The following is a 14,345-nucleotide window of genomic DNA, read 5'->3' as shown; positions in this document are numbered from 1 at the left end:
GGGTCTAATCACAGTTACACTGACCAACCTTTGTACTTTTTCACTTCTTTGACTCCACTGAGCCCCTGAACCCTGCTCCTTCATTCCCTTTAAAATTCTAAATTCACCTGCGTACAAATCTGAGCGCAGCTCAGCTTCTGTGAGCCGTTACTGAATAAAATCTGCTTTCACCACTTTAACTAATGTCTGTTGCATTTGTCTTTGACAATAGTAAGGCTCTCAATTTATTTGCATCTTCTTTAATTACCGTAATCGGTATTTTATAATTTTCAGCATCAGATCCTGTACACATGTTCCTGAATATATGCCTGAATGTTTCATGTTCTTCGGAGTGGTTTTAAATGATACAGCATTTTCAAGTTTATCATCTGCAGGTTCATCATTAGTTGTAGAAATAAAATGGTCTTTTGTGTGTTGATCTTGTACTTGGTGAACTTTTTGTACTCATGTATTAGTTCTGATTTTTTTTTTTTTGTAGATTCCCAGACTTTTTTACACAGACAACAATGAAACTAAGAATGGTTATATTTTTCCTTTCTAAACTCTATGGCTTTTATTTCCTTTACTTCTGTTATTGCCAGAAGCTTCAGTATTTTATTGAATAAGAATAGTGAAAGTGGTATTCCTTTCCTTGTTCCTTATTATGGGGAGAATCCTTTAGTCTTTCCCTGTTAAGCATGAAGTCAACTGTGCATTTTCTGTAGATGACCTTCAACAAGTGAAAGTAATTTCCATCTATTTCAAACTTGCTAGAAAATTTTATGACATACAGGAGTTCGATTTTATCAAATGTTTTCTCTACATCTCTGGCTTATTAACAAGTCTTGACCTTAAACAAATAGACAGCCAGTTATTTCTCTGGCGAAAATTGGTTTACCTGGGATTAGCAAAGAATAGCCATTTGGAGTGTGAAACCATGGCAAGCTATGCAGGAGCACCCAGCAAGAAAGAGAGGAGAAGCTCTTTTATCTCAGAGTGGGGAAAATTGGGGGGCTATTGGACACAGTCTTGAGGGCAGTGGCTTTTCATCGGCAGAGTTGTGACAGTCTCTCCTTGGCTTAGTTTCTGACTGGTCAGGAAGAGAAAGTCTTTATTCTTCCTGTTGCACTGCGCTTTTGACATAGGGCATGAGAACTCCCTCTATTAGCCTTCCAACACTATTTCAACTACGTTTCCGTTTATTAACTTTCACATGTCCCCATTTTGATTGTGATCTTTCTCTGAAAGCATTGTTGATCTGCAGTCAGATTTTTCCAGTTTCAGTAGCCTCTCGTCCCTCGAGGCCAGGAAGGACCTTCTCTGGGAGTCATGTCCCATGTTGGAGGAAAAACACACAGATTGGAAACCTATCGTGGCCACATTTGAGGAACACGGAGTGAGAGGAAGGAGAACTCTCTGGCACTTTTGACCTAAAGTTTGCGTGTTATCAAGATCATAGGCATTGGAGATGATCTGAAGTGTCATGTCATCATCAAAGGTTTGGCAGACAAACTTCCAACAGACCTGGTCCGGACACCTTGGAAACCTTCGCATCAGATACTGTCTGCTTCCATTTGGAGAAATCTTTATTTTTAAGTCACCAAATGATGTGCAGTCCCCCAGGGTTTTGTGCTTTCTTTAGGTGTGTCACATGAATCCAAGTCTTGAGTTTTGTGGCAAAAAGCTTGGCTGGCAGTGCCCGATCGAGGAAAATACTATCATCTTGGTTGAGTTTTGTTAGTTTGAAACTTTAGGTAAATTGTTCCTTGTTTTCAAGTTGTTAAATTTATGAGAATGGAGCTGTTTATATTATTTTCAATGGCTGAAGAACCTGCAGTGATCTATCCCTCTAGTGTGTCTCAGGCCTTTGAGGGTGAAGAGGCTTCCCCAAAGCATCTTGTGGCAGAACCTTGTTTGCTGTTGGCCCCTAACAGCTTGAGTGCATCTGGGTTGGGGAGGAGACAGAGACTTCCAAGAACAAGTTGTTTCTTCTTGAAGGAATGCTGAAGATGCCCAAAGTATGGTACTTTGACATACAAATTATTTGGAGCCAAAAGCAATCGAGAGCCAGCAGATGCAGGAAAAACTCTTGATCTCCACCTTGACTGCTTTAAATGAAGGATAGACTTCCTCTTTGGAAAGGAAATTTATGTTTCTAAAGGAAATTTCCATTAGTAAAAGCATCTGCACCAGAAAGAGAATGACTCTTAGAGAATTTTTTTTTGAGGAAGATTAGCCCTGAGCTAACATTCCCCACCAACCCTCCTCTTTTGCTTAAAAAGATTGGCCCTGAGCTAACATCCGTGCCCATCCTCCTCTACTTTATACGTGGGATGCCTGCCACAGCATGGCTCAATAAGTGTTGTGTAGGTCCGCACCTGGGATCTGAACTGGTGAACCCCAGGCCATCAAAGCAGAATGTGTGAATTTAACCCGTGTGCCACCAGGCCAGCCCCTAGAGAATTTTTTTTTTTTTGAGGAAGATTAGCCCTGAGCTAACTGCTGCCAATCCTCCTCTTTTTGCTGAGGATGACTGGCCCTGAGCTAGCATCCACGCCCATCTTCCTCTACTTTATATGTGGGACACCTGCCAGAGCATGGCGTGCCAAGTAGTGCCATGTCTGCACCAGGGATCAGAACCGGCGAACCCCAGGCCACCGAAGCAGAACGTGCGCACTTAACCAGTGAACCACCAGGCCAACCCCTAGAGAATTTTTTTAACTGAGAGATTTATCTGCATAACAAGGCAAGCTTTATTTATTATACATTTTTTCCCCTCCTCTTCCCATAATTTTTCTTCAGCCACTTCCTGCTGCTGCTCACCCAGATGGCTGCCTGCTTCCAAGCTCCCCCATGTGCACCCAGTGTGGACTGGACTTGCAACCTGCAGCTGGTGTGGAGCTGCCTGCTCGAGGGCTGCAGAGCACCATCCTAAGTCTCATCCCCAGCATGACCTACATCGCCAGCAATACTCAGGATCTGCCTCCACTGCACAGGATTGGGGCAGCTGCACTGATGGTTCAGATTGTGGGCAGTACCCAGCCCAATTCCCACCCACTTTTGTTGACCACACACCTGTGCTGTTTGCAGATGGTACAGATTTAAAAGAGAAGTCATATCCTGTCGTTAAAGCGGAACTGGTGGGCTGCCTTGAGGAATTTTTCAACACCTGTAAAACTAAAGAGAAACTAGGAGAATTATCAGAAGAGTTCTACAAAAATGAACTACTATTGATTGAAATGTTGAATATACATGTCCCTGCAGTTGCTAAATTGAGATGTCTTTTAGACAGTTCTCCTAGGGAAGATTTACTAGACATTCTGACATCACTTATCCAAACAAGCAACAGAAATGCTCCAAATTTTAGATACTGTGACTCTGGAGGAAACTGTCCAAGATGATGATACCACTGCTGGTGAAACAAATGCAAGAATTGAAATTGCTTTAAAAAAACAGAAAGCTTGGGGCCAGCCTGGTGGCACAGTGGTTAGGTTTGCATGTTCTCCTTCAGTGGCCTGGAGTTTGCCGGTTCAGATCCTGGGTGCAGACCTATGCACCACTCATCAAGCCATTTTGTGGCAGGAGTCCCACATATAAAGTAGAGGAAGATGGGCATGGATGTTAGCTCAGGGCCAGTCTTCCTCAGCAAAAAGAGGAGGATTGGTGGTAGATGTTAGTCAGGACTAATCTTCCTCAAAAAAAATGATAATAACAATAAAACAGAAAAAGCGAGAAAGATGATAATAAATGCATTATATGAATATGCCTCAATAGGATTTCACACATCCTAGGTACTTTATTTTCTGGCACATTGTTATGGGATATCATGCAGGTGATTTCGACATATCCTGTGTGTTTTCCATGCGTGTCCGACAGCTGATTCTGGCGCGTCCGGCAGGTAGTTTCAGTGAATCAGGCACCTGGTTCCGGCGTATCCAACAGGTGGTCCCGGCATGTCTGGTAGGCGATTCCAGCACATGTGACATGTGGTTCCGGTGTATCCGGCAGGGGATTTCGACGTGTCCGGCAGGTGGTTCCAGCATGTCCAGCACCTGGTTCTGGCATGTTTTGCAGGTGGTTCCGTCATGTCAGCACCTGGTTTTGGCATGTGTGACACCTGTGTCTGGTGTATCTGGCAGGTGGTACTCACAAGACTGGCAGGTGGTTCAGATGTGTCTGGAACCTGGTTTTTGGCATGTGCGACACCTGCATCTGGTGTATCCGGCAAGTGGTTCTCACAAGACTGACAGGTGGTTCAGGTGTGTCAAGCAGGTGGTTCTGGCATTTCAGGCACCTGGTTCTGGCCTCTGCTGTACCTGTTTCTGGTGTATCCATCACATGGTTCCAGCGTGGCTGGCACATGGTTCTGGCATATTCGGCAGGTGGCTTCAGCGTACTGGGTGCCTGGTTCCGGCGTATCTGACAGTGGGTTCCATGGTTTCTGGCAGGTGGTTCCTGCATGTCTGGCATGTGGTTCCGGTATGCTCTGAATGTGGTTCCAGCGTGTCCGTCAGGTGGCTACCATGTGTCCAGGACCTGATTCCGTCGTGTGCGGTTGGTACTTTCAGAGTGTCCAGGTGTTGGTTCCAGCATGTCTGGCCATTGGTTCCCGCATGTCCAGGGGTGATTCCGGTGTGTCCAGCAGGTTGTTCTGGCCTTTTCCAGAAATTGCTTCTGGCGTACCCAGGACCTGGTTCTGGTGTATCCGGCAGGTGATTTTGGTGTGTCCAGCAGGTTGTTCCGACGTGTTACGCTGGTGGTTCCGGCCTCTGTGGCACGTGTTTGTGGCATGTCTGGCACCTGACTCTGGCGTATACGGCAGGTGGTTTCAGAGTATCTGGTACCTGGTTGCGGCATATCCAACAGGTGGTTCCGAAGTGTCTGGCAGGTGGTTCCGGCGTGTCAGTGAGGTGGTTCCGGCATGTCCAGAAGGTGGCTCTGTCATGTCCAGTGGGTGACTCCGCCACTTCCCTCAGATGGTTCCGGTGTGTCTGGCAGGTGGTTCCTGTGTGACTGGCATGTGGTTCTGGTACGTTCAGAAGGTGGTTCCGGCGTGTCTGGTGGGTGCTTCCGGCATGTCCGGCAGTTGGTTCTGGCATGTCTGGCAGGTGGTTGCGGTGTGTCTGAGTGGTGGTTCCAGTGTGTCCGGCCGGTGGTTCATGCATGTCTGGCGGGTTTTTCCAGCATATAAGCTGCCTGTTTCCAGCGTTTCTGGCAGGTGATTTTGGCATGTCCAGCAGTGGTTCCGGCAAGTCAAGCAGGTGGTTGCAGCTTGTTCGGCACCTGATTCTGGTGTACTTGACAAGTGGTTCCGGCGTGCCCAGCATGTGGTTCTGGAGTTTCCATCAAGTGGTTCACGCGTATCTGGCAGGTGGTTCAGGGTGTCCAGCAGGTGGTTCAGGCATGGCCAGAATGTGGTTCCAGCATGTCCGGCGGGTAGTCTGACATTCTGAAGCACCATGCCAGGCACACTAAAACCAGATGTCCAACACGCCAGTACCACCTGCTGGACACGCCCGAACCACCTGCCAGACTTTTGTGAACCACCTGCCGGACACGTTGGAAGCACCTGCTGGATATGCCAGAAACAGTTGTGGCACACGCCGAAACCTGGTGCCGGACATGACTGAAGACCTGCCAGACACTATGGAGCCACATGCCTGATACACCATAAACAGGTGTCTCACACCTGAACCAGGTGCTGGACATGACTGAAACACCTGTTGGAGAAGCCTGAACCACCTGCTGGACGAGACTGAACCACCTGCCTGACACTCCTTAACCACCTTCAGGACACGCTGGAACCCTCTGGTGGACACGCCAGAACGACCAGCCGGACAAGCTAGAACCACTCGCCTGCCACGTTGGAGCAATGTGCGAGACACGCCGAAATCACCTGGTGGATATGCTGGAACCGGGTCCTGGATACGCCAGAACCAACTTCAGAACAACATGCCGGACATGCCAGAACCATCACCTGGAGATGCTGAAACCACCAACTAGACTCGATGAAATCAGGTCCCAGACATGCCGTAGCCACCTGCCAGACATGCTGGAATCACCCGCCAGACATGCGGGAACCAACTGCCAGACTCACCGGAAGCACCCAATGGACAGGTCAGAACCACCTTCCAGACATCCCAGAAGCTCATGCCAGACACACAGGAACCCCCTGCCTGACACGCCGGAACCATCTGAATGATAAGCCAGTAGCACCCACCGGATATGCCAGAACAACCTGCCAGACAAAACTGAACCACGTGTCAGGCAAGATTGAACCACCTGCCGGATATGCCTGAACCACTTGACAGACACTTCGGAACCACACGCCGGGTACGGCGGAACCACCTGTCAGATATGCCAGAACCAGGTGTCAGACACGCCGGAACCACCTTCCAGACAGGCCTGAACTACCTGCTGGACACACCTGAACCACCTGCCCGACAGTCTGGAACCAACTGCTTGACTCTCTGGAACCACCTGCCGGACAAGCCAAGATTCCCTGCTGGATATGACAGAACCAAGCTCCTTATACACCAGAACCACCCAGGACTCATGCTGGAATCACCCACCGGACACACTGGAACCACCATTAAGACACACCGGAACCACCCCCCACACACGTGGGAATCAGGTAGGGGACACAGTACAACCTGCTGCCGGATGGTCCGGAACCACCTGCCAGACACACTGGAACCAGGTGCCCGACACGCCAGAACCAACTGCTGGACACGCCAGAACCACCTGCCAGATTTGCGAGAACCACCTGCTGGATGCACTGGAATCACCGGACGGATACTCCAGAAACATGTGTCGCACACGCCAAAACCAGGGTCCAGACACGACTGGACCACCTGCAAGGCATGCTGGAACCACCTGCCAGACACGCCAGAACCACCTGTTGGATACGCCAGAACCAGGTGCCTGATTCGCAGAAACTACCTGCCGGACATGCCAGAACCAAGTGCCGGAAAAGGGAAAATAATACTGGGTGAACACTGGGTTTCACCCAGGGGTCAGTGATAGGGAGGGCAAGGAAAGAGACCTAGGAGTCCAGAAAAGCCAGACTGTGGACAAACAAGATTGATGTCGAGCATCCTCAACAAAAACCAATGACAAAAAAACAGACTCACCAACTCCAGAGGGGGCTTGACCGCATCTAAGGGGACCCCTCTCCGATCACAGACATAACACAAAGACAGACTCAGTGACTTCGGGTGGGAGCCTAAAAGCCCCACCTCATCATTCCAGAGGAGATTCATTCTCCAGAGGGATCCGGAACCCTAGACTAGTCAACAGGGATTGCTCCTGTTTCACCAGAGCCAAGCATCGTCCCATCCTGAGTAGCTGGGTCATGCAATCCTTCCATTCAGAGGGGACTCTCACTCCCCTGAGCCAGGCTACCCCCAGATGGGACTCAAACCCTGAAGCCAGACATTAACAGGAAGACTTTATGAGGCAACTTAAAGAAATAAATCTTATAGCCATGCTGTGCGGTTGGCGCCACTCACCTCCATTGAAAGATCCACAGAGCAAAGCGCTCAGTGCAGCTGCTGCTGGGTCTCCCGAGGGGGCGGAGACATCAAGCTGGCAACATGAGCACCACAAAGAGGCAAACCCGATATTGGGTGCCAATTTGTTACTGAAAGCAAAACGCGTTCCATCCTGGTGAGTTACATCAGACTCTCTACCAGAAGTAGTTGTCTCACAAAGTAAGCTATATTTGCAGCAAATAGGAGACCATGAGGAATCATTTCCAGAGTCATGGTGTCCCCAGACAAAGGGAAGGAGGGACATTTATTTCAGATGGGGAATGAATATTCAAAGGGGAGAGGTGAGTATCCTCTTGCACAGACTCAGATAGAAAGCATGCTTCCACACACACTGCAGGTGATGGTAACAAGGCCTACGCTCCTCCTGGAGAGAACTTAGCATTAAAAATAAGGCAAAGGTCATACATGTAGCTCTTGTGGGAAGGTCTGGTCTGGCACCAGGAGGTTGGTGATGGCATCTTCTTAACATAACAAAAGGAAAAAATTTGGAAAAAGTTAAATTCTTGTAAACCCACTCTTGAGTTCCTCAGGACAACTAGTCAGTGATAAGGGCAGGTCCCTGTCAGTTCTGACAGGGTCACTGTGAATTCAAGGGAGGACTCTGTGAGGTCAGAGGGGGTATATGTGAGGTCAGGGGAGGTATCTGTGAGGTCAGGGGCACTCCCCCTGAGTTCAGGGGTGGGTCTCTGTGAGGTAAGTGGGTGTCTCTGTGAGGTCAGGGCAGGTCTCTATGAGGTCAGATTTGGTCTCTGTGAGGTCAGAGGGGTTGCCTCTGATCACATGGGAGAGCCATGTGGCCAGGGAAGTTCTCTGTTAGGTCAGGGGAGGCCTCTGTGAGGTCAGAGGGAGTCTCTGTGAGGACAGATGTTGTCTCTGTTTGATCATGGGTGGTCTTTCATGTCAGGGGAGGTCTCTGGGTGGCCATGCAGGTCTCTGAGTTCAGGGTCATCTCTGTGAGGTCAGAGTTCTGCAGGGGAGGAAGACATTTCCTCCATCCACTCTGGGTCCTTCTGGCTGTACAATGAATTAAATTCACATGAGACAGAATAGCAGGAGAAAATTAAAGCTTTATAACATGTATACATGGGAGAGACCTCACCTTAAATACCATCTTCAGCTAAAGACAAAGGAGGATGTTGGGGGTGGAGGGAGTCAGTTATGGGAGATTGTCAGAAAAGCACAGTACACAAGAGTAAGGTTATATACAGATATAAGTCCTTGCCTTCTGCATTGATAAGAGTTTCTAGAGATAAGGTCATCCCCCTTCTTCCTGGTACAGAAAGGGAGATATCTTTACAGATGGAGATTTCCTTTACAAATGTAAATATCTCTTAACAGAGGGTAAGTAAATTCTACTTTTCAGAGTTTCTCTCATGTCTGCAGTTTTTTGAAAGATTTTTAAATTTTTTTTTATTTTTCCTTTTTCTCCCCAAAGCGCCCCTCTACACAGCTGTGTATTCTTAGTTGTTGGTCCTTCCAGTTGTGGCATGTGGGATGCTGCCTCAGCATGGCTTGATGAGCGGTGCCATGTTCACACCCAGGACTCAAACTAGCAAAACCCTGGGCCACTGAAGAGGAGCGCGCAAACTCACCACTTGGCCATCGGGCCAGCCCCCATGTCTGCAGTTTTTAAAATTAACCAGCCCAAAATAATCCTCATGCTAAAGAGACGTATCTTGGGATGGCCAATTCCAGTCCCCCACAGTTCTCTGTGTCTTCATGGGAGGTCTCTGTCAGGTCAGGGAGATCTCTGAAATCAAGGGAGTTCTCTGAGTTCAAAGGAGGCTTCTGCGAGGGGATGTGAGGTCTCCGAGGTCAGCAGAGGTCTGTGTGTTGTCAGAGGAATTCTCTGTGAGGTCAGAGGAGATATCTATGATATAAGGGGAGGTTTCTGTGAGATCAGGGTAGGTCTCTGTGATGTAAGGGGATGTCTCTCTGAGGTCAGGGTTGTCTCTCTGAGGTCAGAGAGGTCTCTTGATGTCAGCTGTGGCTTCTGTGAGGTCAGGGAGTACTCTGTGGGGTCAGAGGTGGTTTCTGTGGGGTCATGGGAGTTCTCGGTGAGGTCTTGGGAGGTCTCTGTGACATCAGAGTGTGTATCTGTGAGGCCAGGGGAGGTCTCAATGAGGTCAGAGGGGCTTTCTGTGAGTTAGGGGGAGGTCTCTTTGTGGCCAGATGGTGTGTCTATGAAGTCAAGTAAAGTCTCCGTGAGGTAGGAGAGGTCTCTGTGAAGTCAAGGATGTCTCTGTGAAGTAAGGGATATCTCTGTGAGGTCAGAGGGGCTGTCTCTCAGGTCAGGGTAGGTCTGTGAGGACAGAGATGTGTCTCTGATGGTAGGCGAGGTCTCTGTGAGAGAAGGGAGGCCTATCTGATGTCTGGGGAGATTTCTGTGAGATCTGGGTGTTTCTCAGATGGCAGAGATGTCTCTGTGAGGTCAGGAGAGACCTCTGTGATTTCAAGGAGGTCTCTGTGAGATCAGAGGTCTCTGTGAGATTAGATCTTGTCACAGTGAGGTCAGAGAGCATGTTGTGATGTCAGGGGAGGTCTCTGTGAAGTCAGACCAAGTTCTGTGTGGCAAGATCAGCTCTCTGTGAGGTCAGAGTGGGTATCTGTGAGGTCATGGGAGGTCTCTGAGATCAAGGAGATCTCTGTGAGTTCAGGCAGGCCTCTGTGAGTTCAGGGGAGGTCTATGTGACATCAAGGGAGGTCTCTATGAGATAAAAGTGGGTCTCTATAGGTCAGGGAAGGTCTCTGTGAGATCAGAGGGTGTCTTTCTGAGGTCAGGAGCGGTCCTCAAAGACAGGGAGGTATCTGTGATGTCAGGCAAGGTCTCTGTGAGACAGGGGAGGTCTATTCCAGGTCAGGGGAGGTTTCTGTGAGATCAGAGAATGTCTCAGAGGGCAGGGAGGTCTCTGTGTGTTCAGAGAATGCCTCTGTGAGGTTGGAGAGGTCTCTTTGAGGATAAAGATGGTCTCTTTGAGGTCACTGGAGGTCTCTGTGAGGTCACATGAGGTCTCTGTGACATCACTGGATGTCTCTGTGACCTCACACAGGTCTCTTTGATGTCAGGGAGGTGTCTTTGAGATCAGAGAGGTCTCTTTGTGCTCACTTGATGTCTCTGAGTTCAGTGGAGGTCTCTGATGCCACTGAGGTCTCTGAGGTCAGGGAGGTCTCTGTGAGCTCAGGGGAGGTATCTGTGCAGTCAGGGGAGGTCTTTTAGGTCAGGGAGTTCTCTTTTAGGTCAGGGGAGTTCTCTCTGAGGTCAAAGTGGTCTATCTGAGTTCGCAGGAGGTCTCTGCTAGCCCAGAGGACATCACTGTGAGGTGATGTGAGGTCTCTGTGTCATCTGAGGGAGTCTCTATGAGGTGTGGGGAGGTCTCTGTGAGGTCAAAGGGTTTCTCAGTGAGGTCACGGGAGGACTTTGTGAGGGCACAGTTGGTCTCTGTGAGGTTAGGGAGGTCTCTTGATGTGAGATGGGGTCTCAGCAAGGTCATGGAGGTCTCTGTGAGATCAGGGGATGTCTCCGTGTGTCAGAGCGGGTCATCATCAGGGCAAGGGAGGTATGTGTATGGTCAGAGGGGCTATCTGCAAGGTCAGAGGAGGCCTCAGTGAAGTCAGAGGGCTCTCTGTGAGGTCAGGGGAGGTCTCTGTGTGGTCAGAGCAGACCTCTGTGAGATCAAGGAGGTCTCTGTGAGGTCAGGGGGGTCTCTGTTTGGTTAGAGGGGGTCACTGTGAGGTCAGGAAGGACTTTGTGATGTCAAAGGTGGTCCCTGTGATGTCAGAGAAGTCTCTGTGGGGTCTCTTTGAGGTCAGGGTGTGTCTTTATGAAACCAGAGGATGAGTTTGTGAGGTCAGATGGCATCTCTTTGAGAACAGAGGAGGTCTCTGTGAGGCCAAGTGGGGTCTCTGTGAAGTCAGGGGAGGTCCCTGTGAGGTCACAGTAGGTCTCTGAGGTCAGCTAACGTCTCTTTGATGTCAGAGGAAGTCTTTGTGATTTCAGAGGAGTTCTCTGTGTGGTCACAGGAGGTCCCTATGAGATCAGGGATGTCTCTGGGGTCAGGGAGGTCTTTGAGTTCAGGGGAGGAATCTATGATGTCAGGGGATGTTTCTGTGTCATCACCAGGGTTCTCTTTGAGGTCAGAGAAGGGGTCACTGTAGTCAGAGGTGGTCTCTGAGGTCACTTGACATCTCTATGAGATCAGATGGGGTGTCTGTGATGTTGGACATCTCTGTGAGGTCAGGGGGATGTCTCTGTGAGGTCAGAGGGGGTCTCTATGAGTTCAGCGGAGGATGTGACATCAGAGTAGGTCTCTTTGAGGTCATAGGAGGGCCCTTTGAGGACAGAAAGGGGTCTCTGTGAGGTCTTGGTAGGTCTCTGTGAGGTGAGAGGGTTTCTTTGTGAGGTCAGGGGAGATCCAGGTGAGGTCAGATGGGGTGTCTCTGAGGTCAGGCGAGGGCTCTGTGAGGTCAGGAGAGGTCTCTCTGAGTTCAGAGGGCATCTCTTAGATTAGGGGAGGTCTCTGTGAGGTACGAAGATCCCTCTCCCCACCACTGCCGAGACCATCAACCTCCCTTGGGACGCAGGGCATGGCTAGCAAGGACCCAGATGAAGCAGGCACTACCTCCCATGTCGGGCACATGACACACCCAGGGGCTCCCTCCCCCAGCAGGGCCAGTGACACCTCCCAGAAAACCTTCAGGACTCAGGGCCCTTTTCTCTGTCCTTGCCCCACTGACAGAGTCTTGGCCCAAATGAGTGGGACAGTCAGCCTCCTTTGGGTATATCAGGCAAGCCCTAGGGTGGTCTCCCTCCGCCCCTCCTCGGTGGACTCAGGGAGTGGGCCAGGAGAGGGCTTCTCTCAGCCCTTCTTGTCAGGTATCTCCCAAGGGGAGCACCCTAGGCGGAAGGAATGCGGGCTTTCCTCAGTCCAGAGTGGAGGATGGGAACCGCTGATAGGAGAGCATGCCTGTAGGTTTCCCCTTCGTTCCCTGGGTGGCATGCCTGTGCTGCCACACTCCTTTGGCAAGCCTTTCTCAGCCTTCTGACTTGACACAGCTTTCCCAACTCCTGGGGAAGAAAGGTTCATTTGTGATGAGAGGCTGTGTTTTTTCCAGCAATAAGTGAGGATGGGGATGAACCAGCTGGCACAGGGAGTCTTGCTGCCCTTCTGGGTCAGTTGGGAGCAAACAGGGCCAGAAAACCTCTTCCAAGGAGGAAAGCAGCTACCTGAACAGAGAGGGGAAAGGGTCATGAGAAGCCCTGAAGGAAGTGGGAACCCCAGCTCCCTGGCAGCTGCACGGGGCCTCCGCCAGAGGGCGCCCCCACCCCGCCAGATCCCCCCCACCCAGTGCGGGGCTCCCAGTGAGGCCAGAGGCCGGATTCCTCCCCCCACCCCTCCCTCCCACCCGTGCATGCACAGTGGGAGGAATGGTCCTCAGGCCAGGGAGCAGGGCTCCCACAGTCGTGAGAGTCAGTCAGAACCCTAGGTCAGGTCGGGGAGGTAGAGAGGCCATGGGTGCACCTGCCCTCCTCTCCTCAGGTCCCCAAGATTCTGGATGCCCACGTGGCAGCCCACGAAGCCAACGTCCAGCCGTCCCTACAGGTTTTTCTCCCACCGCTGCCCTACAAGGCGCAGGGAAGGCCAGACAGGGTGCTGAAAGGCAGTTTCCAGGCGTCATCCGTGGCCTCCAACCTGGATCTGGGTGCAGGAGGATAGCATCCGACGGGGAAGGCGGGGCGTGACACAATCCCTGCGAAAGATCCCCGAGGGCTGCTCCTGGTGAGGATGATGCTGGCCACCATCCATCTCGACCCTGAGGCGGCTCCCTCCCCTAGACTTGGCCAGAGGTGGCCCGTTCCATAAGGCCACCACCCAGGGATCTCTGACTCTCCCAGGGAAGCCCAGGCAACTGTGGAACGCCCCCATCACCGCAGGCATCCCTCAGGCCAAGGCCAAGACTAAGTCTGGCATCCTCCCTGGGGAGCCCAGGCAGGGCACTAAGGACCCGGGTGTGGCGGGCAGCAGCTCCCAGGTCGGGCACACCAGAATTCCAGCAGCTTCTACCTCTGATAGAGCTGATGACCCTTCACCGAAAACTTTCTGGACCCAGGGCTCTTTCCTTCCTAGCAGTCCCATGGACACCGTCTTGGCTCGAGGGGCTGCGTTGGCTGGCCCTCTTTGGGAAAGTCGGCAAGTTATAGGGTTCTCCTCTCCCTCTGCCCCAGAGTGGCATGTGGGTGGGTCCTCCCAGTGCAAGCACTTACCTGGGGGGATGCCCCATCCGTTACGTAGGTGGCCAGTCTGCTGTGCCGCTCTTCTTTGCAAGGAGCTCCAGGCCTTCTGACAGACTAGGCACAGTCTTCCCTCCTCCTGGGGTAGAAATGTTCAAAGGTGAACTAGGGTCCACCTTTCCTTCTCCTGTTTCTCACCTCCCCTTCTGACCTTCGGCTCAGGTGGCTGCTGGCCTTCTCACGGGGAGGCCTTCTGACCCTGTTTTCCAACAACGACTAGGGGAGGACACCCAGGCTGTCTCTCTGCCAGCTGGCTCATTCCAGGCCTCAGTGACTGGTAGAAAAATCACAGCCCCACATCACAAATGAACCCTTTGACTCCAGGAGGAGGAAAGGCCCTGTCTATTCAGAAGTCCCAGAATGCCTTGCTCAGTAGTGTGGCAAGGCAGACAGGCCACCTAGGGAGCAAACCAGGAGCCCTCCATGCAAGCTCTTCCCTCAGCAGGACTCACCCTCAGCTCCAGGAGTCAGACAAGCCTGATGTCCTGCTGCCTGGGGCACTACCCTTGCCAGAAATCCTAGAA

At 51.1% G+C, this 14,345-nt stretch overlaps 1 long non-coding RNA gene across 2 annotated transcripts; it reads right to left on the bottom strand.

The window, feature by feature from the left end:
• Positions 1–10,954: 10,954 nt before the first annotated feature.
• On the bottom strand, positions 10,955–13,995 carry LOC139044134 (uncharacterized). 2 transcript variants are annotated; one of them, XR_011501180.1, is made up of 3 exons: positions 13,795–13,995; positions 13,052–13,280; positions 10,955–12,756 (listed from the first exon to the last, which is right to left on the bottom strand). It is a non-coding gene; the product is annotated as an uncharacterized lncRNA (long non-coding RNA). The 2 variants fall into 2 exon arrangements; XR_011501181.1 differs by having other exon boundaries at positions 10,955–12,752.
• Positions 13,996–14,345: the final 350 nt, after the last annotated feature.

This window comes from Equus asinus, unplaced genomic scaffold, assembly GCF_041296235.1.
Source record: "Equus asinus isolate D_3611 breed Donkey unplaced genomic scaffold, EquAss-T2T_v2 contig_618, whole genome shotgun sequence".
Taxonomy (NCBI): domain Eukaryota; kingdom Metazoa; phylum Chordata; class Mammalia; order Perissodactyla; family Equidae; genus Equus; species Equus asinus.
The sequence above is the reverse complement of the archived record's forward strand: the minus strand, read 5'-3'. Positions and strand labels throughout refer to the sequence as shown.